At 45.8% G+C, this 12,457-nt stretch overlaps 1 pseudogene; it reads right to left on the reverse strand.

The window, feature by feature from the left end:
• The window catches only part of LOC140203574 (serine/threonine-protein phosphatase 2A 65 kDa regulatory subunit A beta isoform-like), a 48,098-nt pseudogene that overhangs the window by 9,396 nt on the left and 26,245 nt on the right, over window positions 1-12,457 (reverse strand).

Here is a 12,457-nt window from a genome sequence, read left to right on the forward strand (position 1 = left end):
GGGAAAGCACGAGAGGGCTGGGAGGTTTAACCACATGTTTCCGAACACAGAAATTCACAGCACATTACAGGCCCTTCGGCCCACAATGTTGTGCCGACCAGGTAACCTACTCTAGAAACTGCTTAGAATTTCCCTAGCGCAGCAGTCCCCAACCACCGTGCTGCGGACCAGTACCAAGCCACAAAGCATGTGCTACCGGGCCGCGAGGAAACGACATGATTCGGCGATAGGAGTCGCTGCACCTTTCCTCATTCCCTCTCACCCACTGTTCAGCTTGAACACACGCGAGGTCATTACTCGCACGTCATCCATGTCAGCACGGGAATAAGATCAGCTCCTCGAGCTTGCAAATGACGGCGGGCTGAACAGTATGTTTGACATAACATCTCTGCCGGCATTCTGGATCAAAGTCAAGGCTAAGTATCCTGAGATAGCCATGAAAGCACTGAAAACGGTGCTTCCATTTCCAACATATCTCTGCAATGAATGCAACGAAAACTAAATTGCGGAAAAGACTGGACATAAGGAACCCCCTTCGAGTATCGCTGACTCCCATCAGCCCGTGATAGGACCATCTTGTTGCAGGGAAACAAGCCCAGGGCTCCCACTGATTCAGCGATATTGGTGTGTTGCAATGATTTTATATGCTCATGCGGGGAAAATGCGTGCTGTGTGTTTAATATCCAAATGTTACTTAAAATGTTACGATGCTATTGATTTATAAGTGACTTGTAGAACCATACAACAATTACAGCACGGAAACAGGCCATCTCGGCCCTTCTAGTCCGTGCCGAACTCCACTCTCACCTAGTCCCACCGACCTGCACTCAGCCCATAACCCTCCATTCCTTTCCTGTCCATATACCTATCCAGTTTTTCTTTAAATTTTTTCTTTTTCTTCCTTCTTGTCATAGGAAGCATGGAGAAGATCCAGAGGGGACACAGGGGAGACTTGCCAGGAGGCTGCCTGCATTAGAGAGCGTGTCTTATGAGGAAAGGTTGAGTGAGTTGGGGCTTTTTCTGTTTGGAGTGCAGGAGGATGAGAGGTGTGGATAGAGTGGACAGCCAGAGACTTTTTCCCAAGGCAGAAATGGCCAATACCAGAGGCATAATTTTGAGATGATTGGAGGAAGGTACAGAGGTAAGATTTTTGTTTCACACACACAGAGTGGGTGGGTGTGTGGAATCCCCGCCAGGCGTGATGGTAGAGGCAGATGCATTGGGGCATTTGACAAATTCTTAGATAGGCACACAGATGACAGAAAAATGGAGGGCTATGTAGGAGGGAACGGTTAGATTGATCTCAGAGTAGGTTAAAAGATCAGCACAGCACTTTAACACAGTGCTTTAACGTTCTATGTTCTAGGTACAATTGCTCTGCCTAGTTTGCCAACTAACCAATTCACCATCATTAGCACTAACGCTGCAAGACAAAGCTCACATTTTTATGTCATCTTCTAAACTTCCAGCCACATCCAAATCATTTACAGGAGAGTTCCAGCACAGATTCCTGTGGTACGCCACGGGGTAATCACAAAAGCTGATCAGCAAATCAACCTTGAACCCAATTTGTGAAGTTACTTCGGATCCCTTGGTCTCTTGCTCATTTGGGGATTTTGTCAAAATATTTACCAAAGTCCCTGTAGACAACACCAACTGCATGAGTACACCCGTAACTCCAAGAAACTCAAACTGGCCGACAGAATCACCACTTGCACGCTGACCATTTCTGATGAAGCTCTGCCCAAGTGCAGCTGAATCCCGTCCCTCGAGACTTTTTACAACACCCTTTCTACCACTGATGTTAGATTCACAGCTCTGTAGTTACCAGTTGCTGCCTTCGTTGAAGAACGGCACCATACTGCTGGGATCCAGTTACCTGCCACCTGTTCTGTGACAATTTAGGATTTTAAACTACCAGGATCCTTGAACACACACAAAATGCTGGAGGAACTCTGCAGGCCAGGCAGCATCGGTGGAAAAGAGTACAGTCGACATTTCCAGCCGAGACCCTTCGGCAGGAGTGGAGAAAAAAGATGAGTAGATTTAAAAGTTGGGGGGGGCGTGGAAGGTGAGTGGAGAAAGAAATACAAGGTGCTGGGTGAAACCAGGAGGGGGGAGGGATGAAGTAAAGAGCTGAGCAGATATCACAGAGTGAGAGAAGGTTTCACTGACTCCCGTCGAAGGGAAGCAGAGATCACGGAGGGGGAGCAATGAGAGAGGGTTTCACTGAACTCTCAAAGAGACCTTGGGAGCTCAGCCCTTCCTTCCCATAACAGCCAAGGATACATTTCATCAGGCCTTGGAAACATATCCATATCCAACCCCACTGAAGACTCCTAATAACTCGGTTTCTTGCACTGCTCGAGTTTTCCAGCCACGTCCTTCTCTCACTCTGTTTCTCACAAAGTTTTCCTGGATCCCCCCTCCTTTGGGCCATTCCCTTTGAAATTGTTCGTGCTGATATCAGAGAAGTTGCGGTTCTGTACTGCTATAACCTGATAAATCGCACAACTGTGTTTTGCCTTTCTGCTTCATATCCAGGACATCTTTGAGGAGCGATGCCTCAAAAAGGCGGCATCCATGGTGGAGTACCCCCGCCACCCAGGACATGCCCTCTTCTCACTGCTACCCTCAGGAAGGAGGCACAGAAGCCTGAAAGCACACACTCAGCGATTCCAGAACAGTCTCTTCCCCTCTGCCATTTCTGAATGGACACTGAACCCATGCTCTACTTCACTACTTTTTATTTCTGTTTCCGCACTATTATTTTATATATTAACTGTAATTCACAGTTTTCTCTGTTATCATGTGTTGCACTGTGCTGCTGCCACAAAGACAGCAAATTTCACGACATTATGCCGGTGACGTTAAACCTGATTCTGATATCCTTGCTCCTGTACCTCATGCTGAATACTGGGAGAGCTGTCACATGTGACCACTCCTAGGGACTACCTGTACTCTGTTACTTGAAGCTCTTTTTGCATATTCCTCCAAGGAATGTGTGGGCATCACAGGTTGAAGTGGTATTTAATTCCTTTGTGGTGGGCTGCAGCCCTTGAGGTGTGGGTGCACCCACAATGCAGTTAGGGTGGGTGATCCAGGATTCTGACCCAGTCAGAGTCAATGCCCTGGTTCAGATTTTTACTGCTATGCTGTAGGCATTTCATTTTAGCAGTTCTGTAAGAGCAATCTGTTCTGCTTTCAGCCTGTTTGGGTCTGAGCTGAGGAATGAGGTGTCATCCAATCAGGATGGTAGAATTGGGAGAAGGTGCTAGAGATTACTGGGCAGAGAGGTCTTTGTTTGGCCGGAGCTGGGAGAAGACAGGAGGAAAGATGGTGGACGATGAGGGTGCTTTCTGCAGATGAATGGCTTCAAGGAGGAAGGACCAATAATCCCGTGGGAAAGCCTCTTTGTTCAAGATGGATTTCCAGTGACCTTCGGAAGGTGCTGTGTGCTTTCACGCAGATGGAGGGAGGGTCCAGCACACCAGTTACAGACAAGTTCAAGATTTGAGCTCCGCTGTATACGTGACTTTTTAAGTAGAATGGGCCCTTTTTGCTTTTTTTCTCTTTCTTTCCTTTAATAACTGTTTGCTGAAGTTAACATTCTTAAATATACTCCTGAATAATTCTATGCAGTGTACAATCTGTTATTTTCTGCTGACAGGCGATTGCCAGGGGCAGTAAATCACACAGCATTCACACAAACCGGGGTTTGGGTAGGTGAGACATCCCAACCTCACGGATTTTGCGGGACCAAAGTCACATACACCTCAGATGTACGAAGCCTGAAGTTTCTCCCCGCGGAGTCCAGTGGCTGTTTGCGAGGGGCTAAAAGGCTGCATTTCCAGAGACGCCCAGTGAAAAGGGGGTTTCAGAAGTAATGGCAATATATTTCCAAGTCCGGTTGGTGTGCAGCTTGCAGGTAATATTCCAATGTTTTGCTGTTCTTGGCTGTTTACATCAAGTTCAAGTTTAATTGTCATTCACGAATACCCATGAATACACCCAAACGAAACAGTGTTCTTTCAGGGTCAAGGTACAAAACACAGTACCAACAGTCATACACAGCACGTGGCACATATAGCAGTAAAATATAGTCACACAACAAATATAGTCCAAGTCCCTGAGTCCATGAATGTTGCAGCAGTCTGTAGTCGAACACATACATCCTGCCTTCTGCCAAGCAAACAATTGGGGGGAGAGGGACAGCACCAACGTTAGCTTAAACGCTGCGCTACACCACCTCCAGTGCCAGCTCTTGATGCCTCTCTCCTGGGTGGCTGCAAACAGGCGGCCCCATGGCTTGAGGCCACATCCGCTCACCCTGCAGGGGTGTCAGTCACCGCTGCTGCCAGCCCCTGTAGTCCGCAATAAATCAGAAGACCAGACTTGCAGCATTACACATTAACAATGCTCAACAGGGTTTTGCAATCACAAGAAAAGAGACTAAGACAATTGCTCGCTGCCAGTCTGCACGCCAACCACATTGCTGACTCTCTGGTGCAGGGAGCGGAACGATCTGCCCCAAGTCCAGCTTCTTCAGTTTCTACGCCGATGGGGTAGGCGGGCAGCACTCTTTAAGTGCTTAACTTCCAGCAGGGTCTTGAGATTGTAAAGAAATAAACAAAAGATAGTAACATGTTTGGCTGGCCCCGTAGAACCCGCTGCGCCCCAGCACACCGCCATCTTACTGGAAGTTCACCAGTAGAGGCTTGTGGATTAGTAAGGTGTGTCCCAGAATGTCCTCCTCCTCGATATTTCAGTAATAAATCAATATTACGGTGCCACGCCCACCACACCATTCACTGAGTGAATCGTTCAGCCATTCAACCCTCTCTATGACAGTAACAATATCACCCTCCTGTGAGCTCATTTGCTTTACTAGTAACGTTGCTTACACCAAAATAAATATAATCTTGCATTTCTTATCAGACTGAGGTTTGCTCTCCTTACTGGGCTTGCTTTGTTTCCCTTCGATATTTAACTCCACTGCCACCTCAACTGTAAATGTGGCCTGTGGCCCATCCCTATGAGTTTGAATCCCAGCGAGCACTCCCTCAGGCTGTTAGCCCTGTTTTGGTCCAGCCCGCGCAGGCATATCTTTCTGAGGTGTTCCTGCTGATCCAGAGGTCTAAATTTCAAAGTACATTGCTACCAAAGTATGAACTCCATATACAAGCAGGAGATTCGTCCTCTTGCAGGCAGCCACAAAGCAAAGAAACACAAGAGAATCCATGGAAAAAGAAAGAATCCTACACAGCAAAGACTGTCAGACACGCAATGTGCCCAAAAAGAACAAATCGGGCAAACAAGGATAAAAAAATAGTAAACCAGTAAGAAACAGAACATGAACCGCAGGGTCGCCGAAATTAGGCCCACAGGCAGGGAGCCAGTTCAGATCAGTAGATGGCTGCAGGCCACAGCAAGGGAATCAGTTCTGTGCTGAGAGAAGTGAAACCAGTCCAGGGGCCCAATGGTTGCAGTCCACAGCCAAGGAGCCAGTTCAGCACTTTATCTGAGCCAGGGTCCCAATGGTCGCAGGGCACAGCCAGCAAGTCAATTCAGTGCGGAGACAAGTGCTGACAGTAACAGTCGGTTCACTGCTGAGGTGTGTAAAGCCTCACAGAGAAGTTAGTCTTTCCCCCTGCGACTCTTTAAACTTTTTAACCTGGCTCGTTGTTGAAATCGACTGAACACCACTTCATTTTCCCCTCTCAGGCCACTCTCATCCAACCTGAAGTCCACTCCCAGCAATGGTCGCGGCCGCTGCACCTGCATTCTTGAGAGTCCAGCTTGCCAAATCCTTGAGGATACCGCAAAAACGCCAGGTCGTGCAGACCTCTCGACACCCTCCAGAACCTATCAAGCTCCACTTTAAATACACCCAATTACTTGGCCTCCCATCACCGCCTGTGGCGATGAATTCTGTAGACTCACCACGCTTCGGCTAAAGAAATTCTTCATCTCCATTCTAAAGGGATATCCCTCTGTTCCAAAGGCTGTGCCCTCCAGTCCGAGACTCACCCACTTTTAGAAACATCCATTTTATCTAGGCATTTCAACTGAATCTCTCCTTCACCTTGTCCAAACTCCAGCAAAGCCCAGGCCCATCAAATAAATCCAGGGAAAGAAGTTAATTCCGCAACTGGAATGACTGTGGGGGCCTTTAAGTACACTTGTAAATTGAAACTAGTTGCGTCAAAAAACTTACAATTCCCTCAGCCAGATAATGTATAATGTCCATTTCAAGGTACTCAGATCTCTAAGCAAAAGACAGAGCCATAGTCCACTACAGCACGGAAACAGACCCTTGAGAAATAAAACTTGAAAGCTGTAAGCCATCTGGTGGGTCAACAGGTCATTAAATCAGTTGTCCTTCAGCTAACACCATCAGTCCATTTCCACAGGGACGGTTAGGAACTCTGCCACACGAAATCATAAAAAGTCTCGTCCTCAACTCAATTTTTACTCCAGACACCTTGCAGATTAAACACAAAACACCGCTACACCTCAGCAAATAACGAAAGCACAGAAGCTCGTATGAAGCAGATGTCAATATTGGAAGGAGCAGCTTTGGCAAAGTGTTAATTGATTTTTTGCAGAATCTAAACATTCACAAAGAATATATTAAAAGAACATTTTAAACAAATCCATAGTATTTTTGTTAAATTCTTTATTCTTTAGTGTGTGTTCTTACTGTACGTTTTATTCATGAAATATTTTAGCAGCTTGTGAAGTGTAATGGAAGTATTGTCAAAGTTATACTCACGTTATGCAGAACGGAGTGGTCATTCTGCAATGGTAGTCGGAGTCACTAGCCATGGGCAAGTACATTGTCAAAGCTATACTCACGTTAATGCAGAAGAGGGTGGTCATTCTGTGAAGGTAGTTGGGGTCACTGGCCATGGGCAAGTACATTGTCAAAGCTATACTCACGTTAATGCAGAACAGGGTGGTCATTCTGTGATGGTAGTTGGGGTCACTGGCCATGGGCAAGTACATTGTCAAAGCTATACTCACGTTAATGCAGAAGAGGGTGGTCATTCTGTGATGGTAGTTGGGGTCACTGGCCATGGCAAGTACTTTCGGCACAATGGTGGATTCTGCCCAGTCTTTGCCAAACTTCTCCACCAACTTGGTCAAGTTGTTGGTCGCGGCCTCGCGAATGGCGTACACTGCAAGACAGCGTTCACAGGTCAAGAAATGATCTGATCGCTGTTACTACTTGATTTTCAAATATGTACCTTGCTGATAAAATACAAAGTTCCGAAATGAAATGCTCGTACCACCTTCTTCAAAGTGTCAACCAGTTCCATACCAAGTTACACACAGTGGAGGAAATTATGCACTTGGAAAGTAGCATTTTAATATACTTATTTATTATTGATTATTTATTGAGATACAGCGTGGAACAGGGCCTTCTTGCCCTGCGAGCCACCCCCGATTAACCCTAGCCTAATTATAGGACAATTTACAATGTCCAGTTAACCTACCAACCAGTAGGTCTCTGGGAGGAAACAGGAGCACCCGGAGGAAACCCACGCAGTCAGGCTGAGAACGTATAAACTCCTCACAGGTGGCAGTGGGAATCGAACCCAATTGCAAAGTGTTGCGCTAACCAGACGCCACTGTGTCGCCCCAGTAGATACTTAAAAAATACTTCGAATAGATTACCATTATTTATTACTTAGTAGTCTGATTGGTCATTGTAAACTGTCCTGTGATGAGGCGAGGGTTAAATCGGCCGGTTGCTGGGCAGTGCGTCTCGTTGGGCCTGTTCCATGCTATTCTGGAATAATTAAATAAATAAACGTATTGGTCAAAGTCAAGTCTGTTTCTTGTTGCCATGTGTACAAGAGTACGACAAGATTGCTTGCAGCAGTAATAACTGGGGGGGAGGGGGGCGCCGGTGTTTGAACTATGATGGTATTAGACATTGGGCAGGAATCTGGGAGTACAAACTGGGATGAATGCACTCAGAAACACACAATTGAAATGTGGAAGTCGTGTTGGGCTTCACTTGGATGGAGCTCTGCAGAGTTTTGTCCCACTGAGACAGGGAAAGAACAGAAGGGTGAAGGAGCCATGCTTGACAAGAGATGCGCAACAGCTAGTCTAGAAGCATAGGATGCAAAGATCAGCCTGGGCTCCAGAGGGTTACAATGTGGCCAGTAAGGGAGTGAAGAATGGACTTCGGAGAACTAGGAGGGGCCACGAGAAGGACTTGGCGAGTTGGATTCAGAAGAAGAACAGGAGGATGGCCAGAGTGAGAGTCTGGGCCGGCCAGAGCTAAAAGAGGCAAAATGTTTGGAGTTGGTGGACTTTGGGGGAGATCCGCAATGAATACTTTTCTTTAGTAATCACCAGTGAGAGGGACCTTGATGCTTGCGAGGGCAGTGATATGCTGCAACATGTTGACATTGAGAAAGAGGATGTTCTGGAATTTTGAAAAGCCCTAGGATAGATAAGTCCCTGGGGCCAGATGTGATATACCCCAGGGTTACTACGGGAAGCAAGGGAAGAGATTGCTGCACCTTTAGTGACGATCTGGGCATCCTCACTGGCCAGTCCTCACCGGAGGAAGTACCAGATGATTGGAAGTTGGCAAATGTTAATTTCTTGTTCAGGAAAGAGAGTAGGGATGACCCTGGGAATTATAGACCAGTCAGTTTTACTTCACTGGTGGGCAAATTACAGGAGAAGATTCCTACAGACAGGATTTACAAGAAGCATAGTCTGATTCCGGAGAGTCAGCATGGCTTTGTGAGGGGCATGTCGTGTCTTGAGCCTGACCCAATCCTTTGAGGATGTGACAAAGCACGATGAAGGATTTTTGGTTAGGCACCTGGTAGGGTCACTCAGCATCATGGAAGCACCAGTAAGATGACATGGACAACTTTGAAGGACTTTCGTTCAACAAAAGTAACGATTCATCAAGGCGATACTCACCGCGATCCACCAGCCACGTCATGCACAAGGAGTTCAACTTCTCATCAAAAAACTCCACTCCCTAAACAGGTTTTGACAAAAGAAAGAATGTTGATAAAATAACCCCTCGAATTTCTAGTAGAACATGCCAACTTGCCACATTTGCATTGTAGCCGTCTTCACCTTTCGCTACTTACCAGTACAGTTTGCTAACTCCTTTGAGCCAATGGTGAAGGGGTCACACAAGAAAGACTGGCAACATGCTCTAATAAACTGCACAAAACTAGATTGTGCCGTGGCAGAAGGCTACACAGAAGATACCCTATCTAAGGGACTTGCATCTAGTATTTTGACTATCCTTAATTAATTTCTTTGTGTCAATACCAGGACTGTGATCCATGAAAAATAGGAAAAATCTTAAAAGTGTCCGATGGTTTAATGCAGACAGTAAGAACGTTACTAACCACTATCGGTGGCGTAGCAGTTGGCGTGACACTATTACAGCTTGGGAATTCTGATGTCACCTGTAAGGAGCCAGTACATTTTCCCTGCGGAAAGCGCGGGTTTCCTCTCACAATCCAAAGACGCACCTGTTGGTTTTTTTCTCCACTTGCCTCAGTGGAAAAAGCCTGCTTGCATTCACTCTATCTATACCCATCATAATTTTATATACCTCTATCAAATCTCCCCTCGTTCTTCTACGCTCCAGGGAATAGTCCTAACCTGTTCAACCTTTCTCTGTAACTGAGTTTCTCAAGTCCCAGCAACATCCTTGTAAACCTTCTCTGCACTCTTTCAACCTTATTTATATCCTTCCTGTAATTTGGTGACCAAAACTGAACACAATATTCCAGATTCGGCCTCACCAATGCCTTATACAACCTCATCATAACATTCCAGCTCTTATACTCAATACTTTGATTAATAAAGGCCAATATACCAAAAGCTCTCTTTACGACCCTATCTACCTGTGACACTACTTTTAGGGAATTTCTATCTGTATTCCCAGATCCCTCTGTTCCACTGCACTCCTCAGTGCCTTACCATTAACCCTGTATGTTCTACCTTGGTTTGTCCTTCTAACATGCAATACCTCACACTTGTCTGTATTAAACTCCATCTGCCATTTTTCAGCCCATTTTTCCAGCTGGTCCAAGTCCCTCTGCAGGCTCTGGAAACCTTCCTCACTGTCTACTACACCTCCAATCTTTGTGTCATCAGCAAATTTGCTGATCCAATTTACCACATTATCATCCAGATCATTGATATAGATGACAAATTACAATGGACCCAGCACTGATCCCTGTGGCACACCACTAGTCACAGGCCTCCACTCAGAGAAGCTATTCTCTGCTACCACTCTTTGGCTTCTTCCATTGAGCCAATGTCTAATCCAATTTACCACCTCTCCATGTATACCTAGCGATTGAATTTTCCTAACTAACCTCCCATGCGGGACCTTGTCAAAGGCCTTATTGAAGAAAATCTACTTTGTGTTTGCACACCGAAACTGAGAGCGATTTGCTTCCTTAAAACCAAATACATACTAAATCCGGTATGATACAGGAGAGCTTAAGTAAGCTACAGAGAGTTATAAAATTAGTCAGCTCCATCGTGTGCTCCAGCCTCCATATTATCCAGGACATCTTCAAGGAGTGGTGCCTCAAAAAGACACTGTCCATCATTAAGGGCCCACCAGCCTCTTCTCATTGCTACTACCAGAAAGGAGGGACAATTTGTCTGAAGACACACACTCACTGATTCAGGAACAGCTTCCTCCCCTTTGCCATACGATTTTTGAGTGGACACCGTACCCATGAACACTACCTCACTACTCCTGCTAGTTACCGACACAGAGGAGGACTCTACAACAACCAGTTTACAACCAGCACGTCTTTGGGATGCAGGAGGAAATCGGAGTGCCTGGCAGAAACAGAGATGAGGAGCGACTCTTCAGCCAGAGGGTGGCGAATCTGTGGAATTCACTTCCATGGAGAACCGTGGAGGCCAAGATATTGGGTATAATTAAAATGGAGGCTGACAGGCTCTTCATTAATCAGGGCGTGAAAGGATACAGGGAGAAGACAGGAGAATAGGGTTCAGAGGGATCACAAATCAGCCATGGTGGAATGTTGGAGCAGACTCAATGGGCTGAATGGACTAATTCTGCTCTCAAGGTCATTTGCTTCCAAACAATTGGTTTATTGATCATTACAGAATATCTCTCTGGTGCTTCCCTCTCCCCTCCCCTTTTCCCAATCAAAGATTCAAAGGTTCACTTATTTGTTTTCAAACAACTCTTTATTGCTTTTACAGAATGAAAAGTAAACACATTCGATCATCCATAGGTTTGAAAGTGCAACAAGGTTAAAGAAAAACGGAAAAATAAAATACATCAGAAATAAAAGGAAAAACAACGCACAAAAAAAGCAAACACCCGGCCATTAAAAACAAGCTGTCAATTCAATTTGTTACTTTCATCATCCCAAATATTGTTCTCCAGAAACTTGTAGAAAATATCCCAAATTTCCCGACATTTGCCAAGTTTGTTTTTCTGTGATGTAGTTGATCTTTTCTAGAGCAAGATACGAAGTCACTCCTTTCAGCCATTGTGAAAGTCCACTGGTTGTGGGTTTCTTCCATGAATAGGCTATGCAACGTCTGGCTTCCAAAAAACAAATATTAAGCAGAGACCTTGCACTTTTGGAGGTTACAAAGTCCTTTGGATAAATGTTCAGAATACATAATTTAGGATCAAGGAGCACCTTTTTTCCAATAATCTGACTAATCAAATCCAGCACCTTCTTCCAGAAGCAGATTATCTGGGGGCACTCGCACATACAATGGAACAGAGACCCCTTTTAGTGATTACATTTAAAGCATGTGTCTGGAATGTTGGGGTTAAAGTGACGAAACCTGACTGGAGTAATGTACTGTCTGGTTATCCGTTTAGAATGAGTGTTCACTGACTGGGTTTGAACGAAGGAACAAGCTTCTGACCACTCTTTTTCTGACAGATTCTCATGCAAATCAGTTCTCCATGCTTGTAGCATGTTGCTTGATGATTCTTTGCATTTACTTGCAAACAATTTGTATGCAGCCCCCCGGTAAGCCTCACACTCGCTCAGCTCGCTTTCGTCTAGGGGGAGCAGCCTTCGGCCCCGCCAAACGGGGAGATCAAGTTTGTGTGGATGCTGTGTGATGTACCCCACACCGCCAATTAACAGACAGTACGCCATATGCGATTAAATGATTACACTTTATAAGTATTTCTTGCTGATGGGTTAGTAGAAACAAATAGAATAAAGGTGCCAAGTCAGTAACTCTTTCAGTTCAGTGCACACTCGTTGGAGCTCTTACAGAACCGGGTCCCCCTTCCTCCAATCGATGTCCTCCGAACTCCACCGACCCACGAATGGGACCACCCTCGGTGATTGACTAAACACTCCACACGAGTCTGTCCTTGTCTCCTCTCCTCGCTGAAGACCCTGGGCCTCGGACTCCCGCTCGGGGTCCGTGCCGT

Source organism: Mobula birostris, chromosome 10 (genome assembly GCF_030028105.1).
Source record: "Mobula birostris isolate sMobBir1 chromosome 10, sMobBir1.hap1, whole genome shotgun sequence".
NCBI lineage: Eukaryota > Metazoa > Chordata > Chondrichthyes > Myliobatiformes > Myliobatidae > Mobula > Mobula birostris.